The sequence below is a fragment of the Natator depressus genome, chromosome 10 (genome assembly GCF_965152275.1).
Source record: "Natator depressus isolate rNatDep1 chromosome 10, rNatDep2.hap1, whole genome shotgun sequence".
Classification (NCBI taxonomy): domain Eukaryota; kingdom Metazoa; phylum Chordata; order Testudines; family Cheloniidae; genus Natator; species Natator depressus.
This window is the reverse complement of record NC_134243.1, coordinates 71082724-71104238: the sequence shown is the minus strand read 5'-3', so window position 1 is coordinate 71104238 and position 21515 is coordinate 71082724. Positions and strand designations below refer to the sequence as shown.

Genomic DNA, 21515 nt, shown 5'->3' with positions numbered 1-21515 from the left:
AGAGAACAACAGTGCTGAGGCTGTTGTGGATCAGACTGGAGGTGAATTGACACACCTTCTCCATTGCAGGGGACTTCATTGCAGAGAATGTTGCAATTAGGGTACAATCTCTCAAGAGACTGCTTAGTTTTGCTTTCTCTCATTTAAAGAACTTCCTGAAAGTGTTTACAGCTGTTAAGTGTGTGTGTAAATGCATAGTGGTTATGTGAGAAAGACTTGTGATGTATGGAGTTGTCGGCTGTATACCTAGCTGCTAAAGCAGAAACATTCCCTTGATCGAAGTCTAAGTGGGGAAAAATATGTTTTTCCATATCTTATATGGAAAGATTTAGTCAGCTGTTACCATGCCACATTGTTATTGTGTTTGTCCTTACGGGCTGGGCTGGGACAGTGCTTTGATGGAACACTTCCATGGGACACAGCGGTGCTGCAGGAAGTGAGGTTTCACTAGGTGGCACTCTTTCCTATAAGTCAATAATGTGTTACTGGACTTCCAGTCTGATGAGAGATAAAAATGAGGGACTGACTAGTCATAGCCATTAAAGAACCCATGGCACCTTTTTACAAGGGAAGAGGTATTAACCTAGATGGTTTCATCAAATTAAAAGTTGGGTCCTTATAGTGTCCCTACCAATCCCCCTTCCCCTCCCATCCCTTGCAGCTTCAGTTGGGAAAGTTCTTCTTCTCATCTTGTTCTTCTAACTGGTCACATAATGTTGTGTGGTAAAACAGCAGAAGTGTTCCAAACCAAGAAGTGACTATATTACTCCAATGGTGAAATGATTCTTGTGCGCTATCTAAGGGCCTGAGCAGTCTTTCATTTCACTTAAAATGACTCTTTCTGTTGACTTAAATGGGCACAGGATCAGTCCTTACTTAGTACAGTGCTCTAGGTCCTTTAGGACAAAAGCTGCTCTAGTGAGGTAATGATTTCTAGTGGCTAGTGTGACTAGAAGACAGGAAATAGGTGCTGCTAACCTTGGCTTTGCTGCTAACTTGTGGGTTTGACAAGTCACAAACTTTTTGAGCCACATTTTCCTTGCAGTGTAAGTCAGGGCTGAATTTGGCCCTCTGTGTTGCACAATGTGTATAATAGGGGATAATCATATGTACTCAACTGATAGGTTTGTTGTGAGGGTTATAGAGGTATGAGACTCATTGCAGAAAAAATGATATAATATGTGCATCTAATCTGTGAGCAGCTCAAACGCGACAAAATGAGTCCTTCCCTCTGGAGGGATCACTTATACGGTGAATGCAACAGAATGTTGCGGTGGTGGATACATGTGCACCACATTTATTTGCACAGGATCACATTTCACTGCTAAAGAGTGTATGATGCCAGAAACACTAGAAGGAGATACTTTACAATAGCCGGAGGAGGGCATGTTGGAAATGTAACACAAACTGAAACACACAACTAAAGCTAAAGTTTAGTGGGTGAAAGTTATTTCCTTCATATAAAAATAAATCCAGGGCTTTAAACCATGTTCCTTTAACTTCAATAAAGAAGCACAGTACTATAATTAATTAGAATTCAGAGAGCAGCTGAATAAACTGGAAAAGGTCGCACAGAAGGGAGAAAAATCAAGGTGAAATGTAGGTGATAAAACTCACTAGAAGTACCTCCCTGGAATCAAAACAAGGCTTCTCAGGCCTTGAGAGACCAGCAATCTCTCTTCCCAGTCTGGAAAAAGCTGTAATTTCTTCATCAAAAAACAAAACAAAACCCAAATCACAATTTGTTATTCAATGCATAAATTGTACAGGGAAACAGGTGGAATCCCGGTCCCACTGCAGTCAATTTCAAGACTCTGACCAGGATTTCACCCAGGCACTTTGAAGATCTCCCATACTGTTTACTCCCACCCCTGAAAGCCCATGTGGACCACAAATCCCTGTCTGAGAACCTCTAAATTAGAATGTCCAGCTTAGAGATAAAAACTTATTGGGACAAAATACTGAGCTCTGTGCTCATTTCCCTCCCTCCCGCAGGTTTTTCCTGGGGCAAAAGTACCATTGACGTCAATGAAGTGAAACTGAGTAAAATCTAAGTGAAAACTTCTGGATTTAGCCCATTGTAAGGGTAGGATGGTCTTCTGTGTGCACGTAACCTGTGCTTTCCCCTGCTTTTGACCAGACATTATATACCCTTTGAGAAAGACTTTATTTTTTGTGCCATGTGTATGAAACATCAGATATGTCATCTGCCTGATGTGGATGCCCTTTGTGTAGCTCCAGTGGTGCAAAGGGGCTTAAAGCTGCTGGGGAATCCCTTGACACAGGGAAAATCCCCAAGCGGAATAACATAAATAATGCCAGCTATACATTATTCTCTGCCTGCCCAGTTTGTAGGAGGCATACCGTGGGTGAGTCAGAACATGCTTTGCTCTTGTTGAGCCTGGACCCAGAGGTACAAGCCGTTATGGGATTGTTTCAGAAAGCATAACCGGAGTAGCCCTGCAGCTGCTCTAATCTGTGCTCCCCACAATTTGGGATGATGGAAAGGTCTGGCAGTGCCCCGCCCTCTCCTCAGGTGTGCCAGCAAAGTGGGAGTGCCCTTGGATATCCAAAGAGGACCTGCATTTAGAAGAGAATTTTGAGATTTGGGTTCCATTGGTTTACGACAAACTGCTGCTGCATGTTTCTTTACAGAGAGCAGGCTTCCGTTTCGGTAGAAATACAGGTGCTTTTAAAACTACACCATCCCTTGAGAATTTAAATTATTTGTTTAAGGGGGAGGAGAATATTTTAAGAAGCTCAGTGATGCTGGGGGAAATCTAAAACATAAAATGGGGGAGAGGTTCTGAAATGTTACAAAATCCCAGAGTCTGGAGAGGAGTTCCCCAACTCTAACGGATGATAATTTAGTAATCTTCTATGTAGGTAAATAGTAACTTTAAAATCTGCAGACCACCTATTTTTCTACCCCATCTCTCAAAGAATTACAATATATATCTATATATCAATTAGTCTCTGAGATGTAAAAACAACGAGGAGTCCTTAAGGCACCTTAGAGACTAACAAATTTATTTGGGCATAAGCTTTTATGGACTAAAACCCACTTCATCAGATGCATGGAGTGAAAAATGCAGTAAGCAGTATATATATTACAGCACATGAAAAGATGGGAGTTGCCTTACCATGGGGGTGGGATCAGTGCTAATGAGGCCAATACAGTGAAGGTGGAAGTGGCCTATTCTCAACAGTTGACAAGAAAGGGTGAATATCATCAGAGGGAAAATTACTATTGTCATTTTAATACTGTACATCTCTGAGATGTAACTGTGTTGTCCGATAGGGAACGATGACCTACCCGCGAAAGCTCATCTCAGGACTGCGGGGCAGGAGATCTTGGGCAAGCCACTTAAGTGACCCGTGCCTCAGTTTCCCCACCTGTAAAGCGAGGAGGGTAACAGGCAAGTCACGCGGGGAGGAAGCGTGGCGAGGATCAATCTCTGCAAGCCGGTAAAGCGCTCTGGGAGGGGCAGGAGCTGGGACCTGCCCGGAGAAGCCTTTTGATGAAGTCCCTGCTCAGCTGCTGAATCCTCCACTCCCGCAAAAAGCACCCACCGGAGCCAGCTCCACTCCCCGTCCAAGCATCTCCCACGCGTGAACTCCAGCCGCCCGGGGAGCCGCGAGCCCCCGGGCCGTGCAATCAGCGCGGCCTCCCGCTTCCCCCCCGCCCCGCGCGCTCGGAGGAGGAACCTAGGGGGACGGAGAAGGGGGTCTCCTCCTCTGCCCCCCCCCGTCTCCTAGATGGCGCATGCGTGATAGCTCAGGGCTGCTCGTCGGGCCAGCGGAGGGAGGGAGCCGCCGGGAGCGCTCGGGTGCCGCCGCCTGTTGCACCAGCGCCCCGCGCCGCCAGCCATTGTCCCCCGCTCCCCGCCGCCGCTGCAGGAGGCCGAGCAGCCCCGCCCGCGGGGTGAGTGAGCGAGCGAGCGAGTTTGCGGGAGTTGGGGGAAGTGCCGGGGGGGGGGGGGACCCGCCTGGGGCTGAGTCTGCGGGGGGCCGGACACGTCCCTTCCCCGGGAGATCTCGGCAGAGAGTCTGGGGGTGGGAGCCCTCCTATCACTGCAGAGCTGGGGGAGCCTCTCCTCCGTCGCCCCTCTGGCTGCAAAGCTGGGGGGCCGGCGCCCCCCCCCACGAGTCCCTGCGGAGACGGGGCAGCGGGGGAAGGTGGCACTGCAGGGGCGAGCCGCCCCCCAGCTCCGGCCGGGGTACGGGGAGCGCCTGCCTTCGCTCGCGGCGCTGCGGTTCTGCTGCTGGGGGCGGGGGCGGGGGGTCGTTCGCGCAGTCCTGCTCCTGCTTCTCCTCTCCCGGGTGGAGCGAGGCCCCTTCCTCCCCCGCGCGTCCTACCCCTCTCTCCCCGCCTTGTCCCGCTCTCCTGACCCCTCCCAGGCCCGGCCGCGTCTGGGGAGGGGGCCTGAAGGGCTCGGCTGAAAGTGCACACTGGGAGCTCCCACCAGGCGCTTGCCCAAGTCCTGACCCCCCCCCCCCCCGGGCGGTTCTCTTGGCAACTTTGTGTCTTCCACGAGCTGTGCCGGGCTGCGTCAGTGCGAGCTGTGACGGGCTCGCAGCCAGGGTCACTCTCTAACAGGTCACTGCTGGATCGGACAGCTCTGGTCTGGGCTGCTCCTTTTCTCCCCCCCCCCCCTTTTTTCCTCACTTTTCTTTCCTTTGTTTCTGCTTTTGCTAATTGCAAACATACTTTATTGTGCCCGAGCCCGAAACCACTTTTCCCTCCGCTCTTGTCTGTGCTGCGGTAACTACCAAGTTCTCTGGAGTAGTTTGAGCGATTGCCACCAGTTGTTAAATCCCTCTTATCCTGAGGAGCTATTACGGGTGCGGGAGAGAAATGCGAGCTTTGAAAGCCATTTTATTGATAAATTAACAGAATGTGGCTTTCAAAACTTTTTACCCACGGATATATGTATGTGTGTGGGGGGGGGAAAGTGTTTTTTTAGCAAAATGTCAATATATGTTTGTAAAATAAACTTCCTCTGTATCAAAATCATGGATGTTTTGATGTGAAATACTTAATTTCAATTTCAGAAGTACAACCAGATCGCACTTAATATCTCCACTTTATTGCAAGGAAAGTAATCCAGGAGCTAAAACACAATCTGTTGTAATATTTGTGTTTATATCAACCTTTGAAGTTATTCTGAGGGGGGGGTCATCCTATAGACGTGCTTCACGTTTTTATTCTGTGGTTTTTAAAGGGCACTGCACATATATTTCGTTTCTATAGTTAAGTCAAACAGACTCTTATTTGAAAACAGTCTGTGGAATTCCTGAACAAGGGTCACAGAAGTGCTGCTGTTTCTTAACCTTTTAACTGTCAGGGTTTATTAATCCACCTTCTGTGTCTATGTTATCCCTGCAGGCCATACAAAGGAGTTGGGATTAGCAGAGACCAGTTTTACTGACCTCTCTGATTGCTTCTACTGCAGTGTCTTTTACACTGCTTCATTGTGTATCTTTTCATTCTTGCATTCAGGCTATTTTCATACTGCTGTTTGTATGAGCATACTGTACTAATTCCATCTGATATATTGTGTCACTTTTAGAGATGCCCAGGTGTTGTCTCAATGAACACATTACAAATATGATAGTAACACACTGTCACAGCTGTAGACTTCCTAGTTCTTCAGCCAACCATGAAACTTAAAATAAGTAGGAGATATGTGATGCAGTAGAAGTATGTTAAGCACGTAGACTATAAAGCAAGTTTAGACAGTTGTCCTGCGTTGCATGAATGTCTTATGTGCTGAGAGTTTTGAGTAATGTAATTTAATCAGTTTTAAAGGGAGAAAAAATGGTGTGGTTTCTGTTTACAGTAACCCCGTGGAGCTTGAAATCATTCCTTCTCTGGATTTTTTTCCTCTGTTTTGTACACACTGGCTATTTGTAGAGTTGCTAAGGTGAGTTAGGTTCCAGATATCCTTTTTGAGGTAAGATATTCATGAATCATTTAATGGAGGGAGTGTTTTTGTATTTCTCCCATCACCATAACACCTCACAAACTTTACTGAAGTTGACTTTGCAACATCTCTGAGGTTGGGGAAACTATTGCTTCCCCAGGTATATAGATCTGAGGTATTGACTCACAGGGATTAATTGTCAACGAGTACACAACATAGGCATGGGAACTAGAGGAGTGGGGAGGGACCTGGACAGGGGTAAGGGGACCAAGGCCAGCAGCCGGAACCCCAGGCGCAATGCCGGTGGCCAGGACCCTGGACGCATGTTAGGCATTTAAACATTAACTGAATACATTACCGGTAAGACTATGCTTATCAGTTTACCGGTTAACATTTTACATCCCTACTGACTCATAGAGAATGAGTTGGTCACAGTCACACAGGAAGTCTGTGGCAGAGAGGAGAATTGAATGCCGTCCTCCAGTACATTGCTTCAACTCCAAGACTAACATTCCCCCTCAGACTTTTTTTTTCTTCTTCCCCCTCATATATCCTGTTACTCAATGAACTTTCCAAAGGAAAAAAGGCAGATTGTGGGCTGACCAATCAACCAGCCTTGCTGTGTTCCCTTAAAGAACCTTAACAAGAATATCTGTGTATCAAATATAGCTTTTAGGTAGCTTATCAGATTATACTTCATGATGTGGTTATTTTGCATGTGCATGCACAGCTTGTTAACACTAAAATATTCTGCATGTTTTTATGTGGATGGTATTGGCCAGTATTGTAAAATGAGGCTAGTGGTTTTGAGTGCCCATTTGGGATATCATAGATAGCTAGAGGAAGGAGGGTCCCGTGGTTAAGGTGCTAGCTTGGGACCTGACACCTCAATTCAATTCTCTGTTCCACCACAGACTTCCTGTGTTACCTTGCACAAGTCATCTAGACTCTCTGTGCTTCAGTTCTCCACCCATAAAGTGGGGATAATAGCACTTCCCAACTTCACACCACACAGGGGTTGGGAGGGTATAAGATCTGAAAGGGGCCTGCTTTTTCAGAGTGTGCTGCTCGGCACTTTCTAAGAGTTGGGCCTCTCTTAAGGGGACTTCAGTTGGACACCCCAAATCATTAGCAACTTCAAAAAAATATCGGTCATTTACTGCCTTGTCTACCCTTCATGTTTATGATTGAGAGCATGGTAGCATTTGATCCTGAGAGGTGCCAAGCACCCACAAACCCTGGAGTTCTGGGTGCTAGCCATCTTAATTTGCATGTCCATTAAATTCTTGGCATCTCTGCTAAAGGTGATACTTGTGATGTGGGCACCTCCTGGCTAGGAGCTGGACTTAGACCACCAACTCTGTCACTGCTGCGCATGGTGAACTTGACATGTAGTGGGAAGGCTCCATACATAATTTTTTGGTCCCCTGAGCTTTCCAGTCTCAATCCACTTCTGTGACACTGGCGTTCCCTACCCTTCCAGAATGGGGAAAAGTAGTCTCCTTGTTACTCAGGTTTTACTATGTTTACTTCAGGTTAATGGTGGTGGCTGGGGAGAACCCTGTAAAAATAGCACCTCAGCAGATGATTGAGAAGTACAAACTACAGTAAAACTAGAACAACTTGTCCTTTAGAATGCCTCTTCGCACGCAGGTGAAACAAAACCAAATGGGGAGCAAAGACAATAGATCTGTTTTCAGAACACATTATTCACCTGGAGAAGGCCTTACGCCTCCTGCCTGTTATCATTTTCCATTAAGTGACCATCTATTAAGAACCCTCTTTTCTGGAAAAGAAAAGATGCAACTGTCCAAAGAAAATGGAAGCCTTCCCAATATATATATATATGTGTGTGTGTGTGAGACCAATAAATTCACCAGAACTTGTGCTTCTGTACTATTCATTGACTTCTTCACCCTTTTCAAATTAAATGGGCTTTTGGACAAAATACTAAGTCTTCCTCCTTTCCTTCCCCCAGTGTATTTAATTTTCTTCTGCTTAGTGCAAATTGTACTACTGACCAGAATGCAGCTCGCTAAGAGGTACCTCCTGCTAACTGTTTAGTAGTGAGATCTACTACTTGGGCAGGATTCCTAAAAGTTTCATTACATTGATCAAAAAACACCTTGTTCTCTATCTTTGGCTAGGTACTTGCTGATCAGAATTTTTTTTAACTCCATGGAGCCCTTCAACCTTTTTGTCAAAAAGAGACCATTTTGATTTGGAAAAGCTGAGATGGGGCCTCATGGGAGTTGTAGTCCGGGAGTCCAATGCTTCTAGTCCCCTCTGTATGGGGGAAGGGATGTCCTGAGTGGACTGCATCTCCCAGCATGCACCATGGTCTCCGTTCTTGGTAGGGTGCTGTGGTACCTCATGGGAGTCTCTGGCCGTGGTTCATCATAGGACATGTGTTCCAGCTCAGGAATCCAGCCTGTAGGATTATGATAGTAGGAGGAACCTAAACCACAACTCCCAGGGGGCACCATGGCAGCCTCTTTTAATCAAAATTTATGGTTACCATCTATAAATATTTTGGACATTGGTCTTTTATGAAAAGTCGGTTTTCCACAGAGAGCTGACACTCTTCACAAAGAATCATACATAATCAGACTCCTAACTTTCTGTTGGAAAAATGGTGTGGACAGAAAAATTCTAGCTATCCCTAGTACTCCCTGAATAGCCAGCCACTTAATGTTTCTGATGTCATCATTCACAACCAGGCTTCTAGATCACTGCAGCTAACAGCAAAAATATGGAGACAGCTTATAAAAAGTCCTTTTCTTACCTGTCTTTCTTCCTTGGCATTGACCTTTATGAGGCTTTGGAAGGCTATAACCCTCACTTAGTGTTCTTTTGGCTAGTGATAAAGAAGTATGCTGACAGCATTCCAGAACAAGCATTTACATAATGAACCCGTTGCTACATTCAGTTTATAGAACACATCTTCTCTCCCCACCCCGCAGCATATCATATTTATTTGTTTCTTTTTAAGAGTGTAACTTCTCCTTTGACTACACGATAAAAATGCACCTAAATTTTCTAATTCATAGTGTTGCAGCTATAAATCCAGTGACGTTACACCCTCTTAGTGTTTGCATATAGTTGTTTGGAAGTGTATAATAAGTAAACTGTTCTCAGCAAATAAATCTCAGGCTCAAAGGTGTTGTCTTAACTGAAAAAAAGACATCTTTTACTATGTTAACATTTATATGAGACAAAATTGTAGCATCGACAGGCAATTGTTTTAATACGTATTAGTAGGCTGAATTTAACATTAGCTTGTTCCCTTGACCTACCGTCACATGTTAAAACTATAAATGTGTCCACATCAGTTTTACCGTTTGTTTAAAAAAGCAACAACAACCCACAAATAAACCACACTTTCCCCCTAGAATGGATACACCCAAAAAGCTTAGTCTAATATCACAAGTTGATGATACAGGACGAAGGGTAGAAAGTGCAATAGCAGGTATTCTATGCTAGTCAGCATATCCACTTCTCAAAAGGTCTGGCTTTTTTCCTAACTCCTCCAACAAGATAACTGTTGAAATCTGTTGAAAATGTCTAAAAGAATTTAACACTATCATGTGTCCCAAAGTAGTATTGCTGTGGTCTTAAAAGATCAATCTTCTTTTTATCTCTCTCTTTTTATAAAGAGACCTGATGCTGGAGAGTGTTGGGTAACTTCTATCAAAATATTGATAAGATTAAAGAGGGTAAAACTGGAGTAATGTAGATTTCTAATGGGCAGCTTTACAGAGCTAATTCTAAACCGCGGTGAAGCTGACCTGGGAGCAGCTCCAGAGGTCTTTGAGGTGGGGGTTCTGTGATCTTTGCATCTCCTTGATTCTGGAGGCAGCCAGGGTGATGGGAGTGGTGCTCATCATAAACTAGAGTAGCCCCAGAGATGGCTCTGTTATACTATGTGCTGCAGCATCTCCCTGTCCAGTAGCACAGAATACCTGGGGCCACATCCTCTATGCCTGGGGCTATTAGGAATCTATGCTACTGTGGAATCCCTCTTGTGGTTGGAGAGGTCTGCCAGAACTACGGGCCCTGTACAGCTTCACAGCTGGTATACATATGCCTTGGCAGAGGTCTGACTCAAAGCCGATGTTGGTACTTTTTCCTGTATATATCTTAATTCATAGGATAATCCCCTCCCATAGAACTAGTGTATGTTAGTCTTTCTCCTCCAAGACAATCTGAGATCCCTATTTTTGCATTTATATTTTCTTTCGATTTCTGTCTTCTATAAATATCAGTAATTGCCTCTTCTTCACACCATCTCACTTTTTCAAAATTAGCCAGCTTGCTCTTCATTCCAAAAATAGCTTTTCTGTGATGCTGTCGTTACCATGTTAGTAATAAATTCTTTCCCAAATAAATGTTCCTGTCCTTCCAGTGTCAGAGAATAACTCTTGGCAACAGTAGACATAGTGAGTTATCTTGCAACTTTTTCTCACCTGGTTAAGCATTGCATGACTTTTCCCATTGATTTGCATGGAACTTCTTGAATGACGAGGGATTACTCACATCAGTAGGAATTGCAGGACCAAGCCAACCAGAGAGATCCAGTTCAGCTGTTCTTTGTGAGTCCATTTAATTTAAACAGATCTGCTAAGGAACATGTAGCTGGCATCAGTCTGCGTTTTAATTTTCAAGCATTTGTGAATTCATTTCTACAACATAAATATAATAATAGAATAAGAAAAATTCTTAATGTTTGGTGCTTGCCAAAACATACACCTGTAGCTACTGTCTGCTTCTAATCTTCATTACCCTGTCTCCTGGACCTTGATTTGGTGGTCAGTCAAGTTTGTGGAAGATGTTAAATTGCATCAGCCTTAGAGCGGCAATTTTTGGCTTGAAATTTTCCCAAATGTATGTTTTATTTCTAAACCCATCTTATAGAGACTATGTAAAGTTTGCAACATGAGTACTTTATATAGAGTGTAGCTTGTTGGAAGGCCAAATTCCACTCAGCCTTTCTCCTGTATTGGTGGGAATTAGAGATTTTTCTCTTAAAGTACTTAGTCATTATTAATTTGTCCTTGAGGGGGAGAGAACATAGACGACTGTTTAGATGTAGAGAAGGAGGGGAATTTTGAGATGACACATTCTTTATAGGGTTGATATGTTGTGGTCGTTTTAGAGTATAGCACAAGGGATTGTGATATTTAAAGTCTTATGCCAGTGAATTCTCAGTGTGCCCACATTGGAGTTCTGCATGTAGGTACATGCTTTTATCAACCAGGCCTACTGCAGTTCAAAACAGTAAGCATTTTTAAAACCTGTTGTACACTTCATAAGTTCTTATATCCAAAGCTTTTGGCAAAATTAGTCAGGAGGGTAAATATCTCTGGTGTAACTGCTGTATAAAACTCAATGTTATCATTAATAAATCTCTGACTAACAAGAAAGTATTTGGCTATACCAGAGCTGTTTTAAACAATCCCCTGCCTTCAAAATGGATTCAAAAAAATGGAGTCAAACTTTCCTCCTTTTAGGGCTAACACGCACCTGATGGCACAGGTGCTGACTGGCTTGATCTTATTCTTGCCATTATTCTTGTTGCGAATTTAGGGATGTCTAGTAGAATTGGGAGCATGGGGAGTCTTTAGAGAGTGGTAGAATGTTGCTATGATCCTTATGAGAAGGATCATTTTGTCTGGTAATGGTTTAACTGATTGCACACTCATGAATAAGGCAGAGGGACCATGTTTGGGATGCATCTTAGTACTTGAAGCACTGCTCTGAAAGTGAGTCTAGTTCTGTTGATGAAAGCGTTACACATACCATAATATTCAGCTTCCCCCCGTACTTCAGAGCATTTGCCTGTCTTCTGAACATCAGGGTAAATTTTGGGGCTGTAATTACTATTAAGGAAAACAGATTTGCGGGGGGTGGGGGATGCAGAAAATGTAGGCTTAATGAAGAGAAAGGACTGCTCACTATGGCCTTACTTTCCTTTTGAATTGCCTTTGGGATGCTGAAATCTCAGGAAATACATACTTGTGGTTGGGATAACTAATGTTTGGATGGGGAAGGGCAAGGGGAGAAGTGCTTTTGTGGGGGAGAGGGGAATTAAAAGGGAATTTAGAACTTTTGCAAGGGGCAGAGAATTATTCTTACCCTAAAACTATTAATCGATGATTCTGCATTGTGAAAGTCTTGTTTTATTGCCCAGTCTGACCCACTGCCTGCATCACTGGATAGCGTTTTTTACAACCTAAGTGGCTTTCAGTGATGCCTCACTGGAGACATACCTGAAAGGTTCTAATGTTCTGTGAAAGGCTGGACTGAGGGACTTACAGCATTTTGAACAAAAGGGATTAGAAATTACCATCAGCAGTCATTTGTAGATTTTTTTTTTTTAATTTGTACCATGTAGTTTAAACATTCTGGGTTAGGGAAAAAATGTCTGAATGTCCGGAGCATTTCCCACACCACAGAGCAGATATGAACAATGGAAAACCCATTGAAGTAGCCTAGATTTCCTCAAAGGGAGACTAGTTGTCAACCCAGCCTCCCTCCATTCTTTTGAGTTCATAGACATGCCTACATACAATCTGTGTGTGTGGCTCTGCAGTATTGAGGGGATAGGAAAAATCTGCTTTGGGTCCCTTTAGATACTGAGTGAATTTTCTATATTAGATAATGTAGGCCACATCAGCATAATTTTATGTGAAGGTTTCCTCTGTGTTGTCAAACTCTTGATGGGATTTGGGTCATCCACAGGTGGGAACCAAAGGCAGCCCAATTCCTGAAAGGCTTTTGGTGATAAGTTGGGGTGAAGTAGTATAGATGTCCAACTATCTCTGGGAATTCTGCACGGGGCACTCTTGAATAAAGAGGGGGTAGATGTCAAAATAACACATAAAGGATGACTTTTAATGGGACATGTTCACCATGACTCCTAACAGCCTTGGGGTAGCAGTATTGAGGTGCAACCTGATGAGGACAAGTGAAATGTCCTGGGAAGGGAGATTCCGTTCCAGGTGGATTAATTTGTGCCAATATTAAAAAAAGACACTCAGCCTCTGAATGGTAGCCTGACGAAGCAGGTGAAATGTATCTCTCAGAATATCTCGGTGGGTAGGAAGGAAGGAGGTTTTAATACAGGCTGGACAAATAGATTGGTACACAATCTGAGCCTGGCCACCACAGTACCGGAGAGAGAACATAGTCAGTGAATGGGTTGCTAACCACTAGAAAGCATAGTTACATTTTGGGGTTGTATCCTTTCAAAAATAGTTTGGAAATGAAATAGAGGATTTTCCATTGAATGGTTAGCTTGGAGGATAACAAGCAGGTAGCTCATACACAGAAGTAACATGGGACTCTTCATCTCAAAGGGGATCCCAAAGTGCTTTACAGACTATTTGTTTCTCTTGCTTGCAGGGCAGGAAGCAACCATTGTGCTGGTCCATGACTGGGGCTCCTAGTTGCTATGGTAATACAAATAATATAATAACTAGCCCACTGCATGCTGCACAACAATGGGATCAGAAATCTTGGCCATATCCCCTGACAGAATCTCTTATGCTTATGAAAAATACCTGTAGATCTTTAAAGTTCTTGGTTCTTTTGATGTCCCTTAAAAATACTCCCTCAGTGTGATGGACTTTGTAGCAAATTGTAGCAAGGGCGGTTTAGGTTGGGCATTAGGACAAACTTCTTGTCAGGGTGGTTAAGCACTGGAATAAATTGCCTAGGGAGGTTGTGGAATCTCCATCATTGGAAATTTTTAAGAGCTGGTTAGACAAACACTGGTCAGGTCTAGATAATACTTAGTCCTGCTGTGAGTGCAGGAGACTGAACTAGATGTTCTCTTGAGGTCCTTTCCAGTCTCACAGTACTATGGTTTTATGATACTCCACTTATCTACCTTCAAAGGACTTGAGTGGGCTCTGCTGTGATTTGTTCTTGTGAGTCAGAGGAGTCTAGGTATTCTGTGAGTGAGAGTTATGCTACTGAGCTCTCCCCTGACCCAGGGTGCCCGTAAAGCTGTGTAGAATGCCCTGCTCCTCCTCACCAACTCTTTGACCATGTATTTGGATCTGATGGGGCCGCTATCAAAGTGGCTCTCAATGCTGTTCTGCCTGCTGCTGTTCTTATACTGTGCTTATCGCAGTGCCTTCCAGGAGTTCATTTAGCAATGTGACTAACTTCTGTTGAGCAGAGTTTATTCTGTCTTCGTGGGTAGAAGTGTGTGCAGCGGCGTGTCTGCTTTTGGAGGTGGGGTGTGTGTGTGTGTGTGTGTGTGTGTGTGTGTGTATTTTAGGGAAGACAGGCTGAAGAAGTGCACCTGGGAGTAGAAGGTGATGAGGTTTGGGATGGGCTTCATGGGGCAATTCATTCTACAGTCTTGGACCGGCCCCTGAGACAGCTCTGTCTCCCTCACAAGATGAGCTTTCCCTTTACTGTGAAAAGTTCTTTTATGCCTGACGAGCGTAGCTGTTGATCACGATATCCTGGAGCTTTAGTCAATGTTTTTCATTCTCTGGGCATAGAGTGTCTTTGAAGTTAAGGACCAAGAGCTTGAACTTGATTCAGTATTCTGTGGGAAGCTGGTTAGGGAGTGGAGGGCTGGCTTGATGTGCTTCTGGGAGCCTGTGTTTCTGAAGAGATGTGCTGCAGCCTTCTTTACCTGTTGGACTTAAGTCTTGAAGTCTTCATGCCTAGGTTTATTGCATTGCTCTGGTCTAGCTGAGAGATGACAAAGGCATGAGTATCTGAGGCCCGGTCATCATCTGTCCAGGATAGGATGGAGTCTCTAGGCAGCTGGAGATGGTAGAAAGCATTACCCTCAGCTGTTGCTATGTGACAGCTTAGCATTTGCAACAACTCCATAGAGTGCTCCTAATCTGCAGACTGAATTAACTAATTGTGGGTGCATCTCTTCAGCCAAAACAGACCTCACCAGGGGTGCATGCTCTTCAGAATGTTTTCCTCTGTCCATTAGCATAACTTATGGCTTGCTCTAGTTCAGTTTAAACCAGCTGTTCTTCCTCCATGAGCTGATTTTTGTCCACTGGGTCATTTTGGTAGGAGTGGTATGGTCATATATGGTGAAGGATACAGAGAGCTGTGTGTCACTCTGCGCTTGATTCAGGGCTCTAATTTAGTACTTCATGCAGGAAACGTACCCTCTGTTATCATGATGGGCGAGAGCCTGAATGCAGTTGTCTGGCTCAATGGTTTGTGCCCGTGCCTGCTGAGGAATGTGTGTAATATCGGAGCAGACCTTGCTGTTGAAGTGTTGGCTCTTTTTCACCTATCTACATAAACTCTGCGATAGGACTGTGTGTAGGAAAATAAGTTGTTTTACCTCCCCCACCCACATTTAAAGTACTGTATCTAATGGTTCAAAAGCCAGGAAATCAATCAAAGTAAAGCTTGCTCATGTGATTAATTTGTAGTGTTTCCTGTGGGGTTTTTGTTTGTGTTACAGCCCTAATGTTTAACTAGTTTTGTGTGCACTTTTCTTTATTGGGAGATTTTATTTTTTCATCCATCTGTTTAGAAGAACAGGTTCTCCCCATTTCTGATAGCCATGAAATTATTTTCCCAAGGGAATAGGAGAGAAGGAAGATTATGGGAAACACCAAAGGGGGAAATCTAAGAATAGACTTGTTTTTGCTGATGGTATGCTAACGTTCATTATAAACCTATTACTACCCTTCCAAATGTCCTTGAGCTCTGTGAGAGCTTTGCAAAACTTCTTGCATTTCAAATTCACTTTGTTGGAGGTGCTTCCTCTGAGTAAAACATGCATGTGTAGAAAAGGGGTTGTGAGACAGTTGGCATTTAAATATGAAGATGCCTCTTAAAAATACTTGGAAACACATGCATCTCATGTTAGCTGGACTACCTGTGGGAAGTACATTATACTCATCAGTCGCCCGAGTTAATTAGCAACATGAGTTAATGTGCTTTGTATCAAGTTTCTTTTAAAAAACAATGGAGCTGGTGAATGTTGCCCAGAAACTGGAAACTGAAATCTTCTCTGTATCAGGTGAAGCGTAGAAAAGTGTAGTGCAAGGTTTCTCGCTTTCTTTAGGGGACTGCTGACCTCTGGGGGTAAGGATGCGGAGAGAGGGAACACTTCTAGGGGTGCTCTCCATGCCCACCCTTTGCTTGGTTTCTGCTGAATCAGCTAGTAGCTGTGATTGGTTCCTTTGTGTATGAACACCTGTGCACTAGACTAAAATCACCAACCCATTTTACCTAGTTCTCTTGAACAGCTCTCAGGAGGTGGTAATAATTTTCAGATACTGCTAACCTGTGCTCGTTCTCTAACTGCACTTCCTCATTATTATTTTTTTTAAAACCCTCCATTTTGGAAATAGATTGATTTTCTTCACTGGCTACTCCTTTCAGGGCAGGTGGAACAATAACAAAAGCTACTTGAACTCTGATGAATAATAGGTTGAAACTTTGCCTAGTTTCATAGCAGTATGTCCATAAATAGCATTACTGTCTAGCAAGTTTCCTTTAGCAAAGGAAGTGTGCCACTGTTACAAAATGAGCTAAAGGAGGGACACCTGCAGTCCATATACATTAAGGCTATAACTTTTGTACTTGAAGCATAGACCTTTTAAGAATATGAGCATAATCGATTATGGACCGGATCCTTGACCCAGGTCCTCTTTCTCCCTTCCCCTCCCCTCCCATTGGCAACTTTGCGCCACTCAGGCGGAATTTGCAGGAGGCATAAAGCTAGTGTGGCAAGCCCTACATCACCCTCTGTCAAGGTTCCTTCCCCACTCTGAACTCTAGGGTACAGATGTGGGGACCTGTATGAAAACCCCCTAAGCTTATTTTTACCAGCTTAGGTTAAACTTCCCCAAGGTACAAACTATTTTACCTTTTGCCCTTGGACTTTATTGCTGCCACCACCAAGTGTCTAACAAATATATAACAGGGAAAGAGCCCGCTTGAAAACGTCTTTCCCCCCAAAACCCTCTTTAAACCCTACAGCCCCTTTCCTGGGGAAGGCTTGATAAAAATCCTCACCAATTTGCATAGGTGAACACAGACCCAAACCCTTGGATCTTAAGAACAATGAAAAAGCAATCAGGTTCTTAAAAGAAGAATTTTAATTGAAGAAAAAAAGTAAAAGAATCACCTCTGTAAAATCAGGATGGTAAATACCTTACAGGGTAATCAGATTCAAAACACAGAGAATCCCTCTAGGCAAAACCTTAGGTTACAAAGAAGACACAAAAACAGGAATATACATTCCATTTAGCACAGCTTATTTTATCAGCCATTTAAACAAAACAGAATCTAACGCATATCTAGCTAGATTGCTTACTAAGTTCTAAGACTCCATTCCTTTCCTGTTCCCTGCAAAAGCATCACACAGACAGAGAGAACCTTTGTGTCCCCCCCCAGCTTTGAAAGTATCTTGTCTCCTCATTGGTCATTTTGGTCAGGTGCCAGCAAGGTTATCCTAGCTTCTTAACCCTTTACAGGTGAAAGGGTTTTTCCTCTGGCCAGGAGAGATTTTAAAGGTGTTTACCCTTCCTTTTTATATTTATGACACCCTCTTTTTACTTTTCTCCTCATCTGCCTGGCGCAGGATATCATGGCAGGCTGAGGATAGAATGGAGTATGGACAGAGTGGACAGTGCTCTGTGGTAGATGAAACTGTACCCTGGGCGACTGTTACAACTGCCGTAACTTAAACTGTTGGTCCAACTGGAGCCTGGCATGACCCAGGATTGGGGGAGTACACAGACAACTCCCCACTCCTGTCCCTTTGGGTCATGGGCCAAGCACACCATGGCCAGATCCAAGAATGTGGCGTGTTTGGGTCTTGGGTTTTTGACTCACAGCGCAGTTGGTAAGGTGAAGCATGATCTCCTTGTTTGTCAGGTAAGGAGTTTTGTGATCTGTTTGATTGGGAGCAGGGCCAGCTACATTCTAACCTTGATTCTCATTCTGGCAGTGTGTCCCTGGCTCCAGTCCAACAGACCAGAAAGAGGCAAAATTAAACGTTTAAGTTCAAGATTAGGAGTCAGAATGAGGAAGGCTGTTTCCTGCTCCTTAACAGCAAAATACTGCATATAAGTACTCTTCTGTCTCTCCTTATTTTCCTTTTTTAAACTGATTGTGGCATGATTATTACTTGATGTCGAGAAATGTAAACAACACCAAGATAGTGAACTGCAGCATTCCAGAGTCCTTGGCAGCATTCTTGAATTGAGATACCTGTCTGCGATTCCTGTCCAGCTTCCTCCACTCACACAGCCATTGGGTTTAAGTACCTACCTATCTACACAAACAAGGCTTCAGAAAGGATCTCCTTATATGCTGTAGGTGCTAGTGACCCATTCTTCTTTTAACTACTGTACATTTAAACAAATCAAAATTGAGAAGTCTTAGGGCAGTATTAAAAGAATGTGATTCTTGTTATGAGAAAGTTCATCGTAGTCATTGAAGCACACCGTGTTCTGGTACCATTCTCTGATAAGTCTAAGATCTGTGCCTTTATGGGAATAAGGGTGTAAAATGCAGTACCTGACTTAAAGAGCTAATAAATCAGTGTTAATCTATTGCTCTTGATGCATTCTGGCTCTTCTCCCAGTCTGTCTCTCACTTTCACTGCATTCTCAGACCACAATCCCCCAGTTGGCCTTGGTGTGACAAAGGTATAATTACAGCTTCTCTCTCCTATTTGTACTATGTGAATAGGCATTGACAGGATAAATTTAACAATTGCAGGGGGATCTATCCATTTAAAGGACTGTAGAGCTGTGGTAAAAACTGAATTTCTAATGCATGAAATCACTTGTTGAATGGGAGGGGAGGGTGAGATAAAAGTCTAGGAATTAGTGCAAAGAAGAGTAGGAAATCACTATGATTATTTTGCTTTTTCTTTAGTGAGGGTGAGTGGGAGACATAGGTTAATAGCGTTGTTTTTTTTTTTAAGTGGAAACTTTAACCAAAATACAAGTTAAAGAAAATTATATATACATCATGGGAAGATGAGCTATTTTACAACTTAATGTACAGTGGTGATGGAGAGAGATAATTGCAGCCTGACCTTCAGAGATTTTGAGCCATCACAGTATACTGTTCACTCTGAAGTCAGTAGGTTATTCGGAACAAGAGGAGCAGGATGTAATCTACGTTAGAGCTGGTTGAAATTTTGCAAAGGACATTTTATTTTAAATGGCTTTTATGTAAATTGGAAATTTCCACAATTTCTTTTTCTACATTTTTCATGTTTTTGATTAAATGGGGACAACGATAATTTTTTTATAGTTTTTTTTTTTCAACTTATCTTTTCTCCTTGTCTCCCTTTCTCTCCTCCCCCCCCCCCACCCCCCGCCTTCCTTTTCAATGGCAAGTCGCAAGGGGACCAGGAACAAGGAAAAATGGAAAAATTTCAAAAGCAAAAATTCTGATTAACTCTTTTTTTTTGTGGAAAAAACTAAAAGAAAGGAAATATTCCTTTTTGAAACCCGGGAAACAAAAATTACTGCAATTGTTTGTGCATCCCTCCTCCAATTTTCAACCAACTCTCTGGCAAGTTTCTGAGGGATCAAATAGAAGCTGTAAAGGTCTTCAAATAAGCTGGTGAGATTTCGTACATTTTAATGTTTATTCTGAATTAAAATGACTGCAATGATTCAGCTGCATTTGTGAGATTGCGTATGGTTTTTTTTTTTCTGTTTTCAGTTGATTTCCTTCACAATAATATGATTTTGCATATTAGCAAGGAAGGAAATATTTATTGTTATAGAAACACACCTTGCATCAGACAAAGAAACAAGCTTTAGAGAATTTTGTTTTTCCCCTTCTCTTGTGTCATTCTGAAGGAAATACAAATGATTTTGCAGGCCACAAAAGGGTGGCCACTGTAATTTATTTTTCTAGCATTTGCGCTGAGCTTTTTAGCAGGTCGAGTACTAGCTTGCTCAGGCAGAAATGTAATAATATTATACTTCAGAGTGAACAGGAAATCTGCAAACAGCCACAATGTCCTCCCGCAGGTGCGTGTATAGTAGGGCAGGTTCTCTAATGGCAGAACAGTCAGGAAAATAAGAGCAAAACTTTTAGTAAATAAATTTGTCACAGAAAAGTAAATGGAGGAGGGTTGAGTCAGGCATTTGGAGGAAACCACAGCAGTAGGTTAAATGCAAAATAAAAACCTGGTTTCAGCAGCTGTGCTAGCGATGAAGCTACTCTCTGCAACCTTGACTTCCTAGCAGTGAATTTTTTCTAAGCTAGCTTTTTCGGCCAGCTGTCTTGGTATTTGCTTTAAGGCCAAATCTTGCTCTCTTTACATGAGTGATTCTTCCGCTGTTGTAAGTAGGCTAGTTTTTCAGTATTAGTAATGCCGTATTTGTGACTGCTTCCTCTTACTCCCCACCCCTCCAAAAACTCATTGTAACTCTTGTGGTGCTAAAAATCATTCTTGTGGAGTATTGGCTGTGTACTGTTAAAGCAGCTGGTGTGTTCCTGCAGTTCATATGCTGTGAGTGTTAATTCATTAATGTTTGTAAAGTGTTTTGAGCTCCTTGGATGAAATGAGCAAAGGAAATACAAAGTATTGTTCAAGTTAAATGAACATTGCCAAAGCTGGCTACATTTAATCTATTGGGAAATTGACATCCCCTACCTTTTATTTATATAGCACCACAAGTGTGGAACTGCATAGGGGGAAGTGCTGCCAAACAAATAAATAAGGCCTTGCCTCAAATGTCTAACAGCCTCTGTCAGGGGACAAACTGGTACAGCATGGACTGCACTAAATAAAAATGGAAGGGTGCAGGTTATCATTGTAACTGGAAAGCATCCTGGAATGGCTGTGTTTTGAAAGTGGGGTCTTGGCATATATTAACTGCGAAGATGTACCAGACCTAAGAAGCAGAAAATAATGCAGCAGAAAGGAAGGAAGTGGTTAGGGGGGCAGCTGAGTCAGAAGCAGGAGATAGGCAGAGCCACACTTCGATCACGATTCCATTTTAAAGCTTTTATCTTTAAGGAATCCTTCACTTTTTTCTTTCCCCCCCCCCTTTCAGAAGAAGTCATTCCTTAGTCTGAGTTTGGGAGATGTTAGTACGTACATGGAAAAATGCATACAGTTCTAGAAAACCTTCAGAGGCATGATGTAAGGTTGAGATGCACAGTATAACAGTATCCAAAGTAAAGGGTGAAAATGCACTGGGAAATTGGCTTGCCACCCCCGATGTGTATGAGCATGTCTGGTGTGTTTTCTAACCTTGCTAATGTCTTCCCTTAAGTATTTTTTTATTTAAACCCTTGATGTTCTCTTAAAGTAGTTCTTGTGTAAATATTGAATTAAAAAAGGACTTCTCAAATATTTTATGAAAAATGTGATTCTGTCTCTGTGTAGCAACGATTGTAGGGAGGTGATATCCTGTCAACAGTAGTGGTATCTTGGCAATCTAACATTTAGGTGTGTGTGTGTGTGTGTGTGTGTGTGTGTGTGTGTGTAATATTTATATATATATATATATACACACACACACACACACACACACACACACAAATAAAATTTTCAGGGGTAATTATAAGTTACTTTGAGACACAAGTAATATGTTTTTA

At 42.9% G+C, this 21515-nt stretch overlaps 1 protein-coding gene across 1 annotated transcript in view; it reads left to right on the top strand.

Annotated features, from left to right (window-relative positions):
- The first annotated feature begins 3818 nt into the window (after positions 1-3818).
- Positions 3819-21515, top strand: part of LOC141995350 (A-kinase anchor protein 13-like) — a 150600-nt gene continuing 132903 nt past the window's right edge. Inside the window, exon 1 of the mRNA XM_074966494.1 lies at positions 3819-3925. The gene's annotated coding sequence lies outside the window, so the exon portion shown is untranslated. The remainder of the gene's footprint in view (positions 3926-21515) is intronic.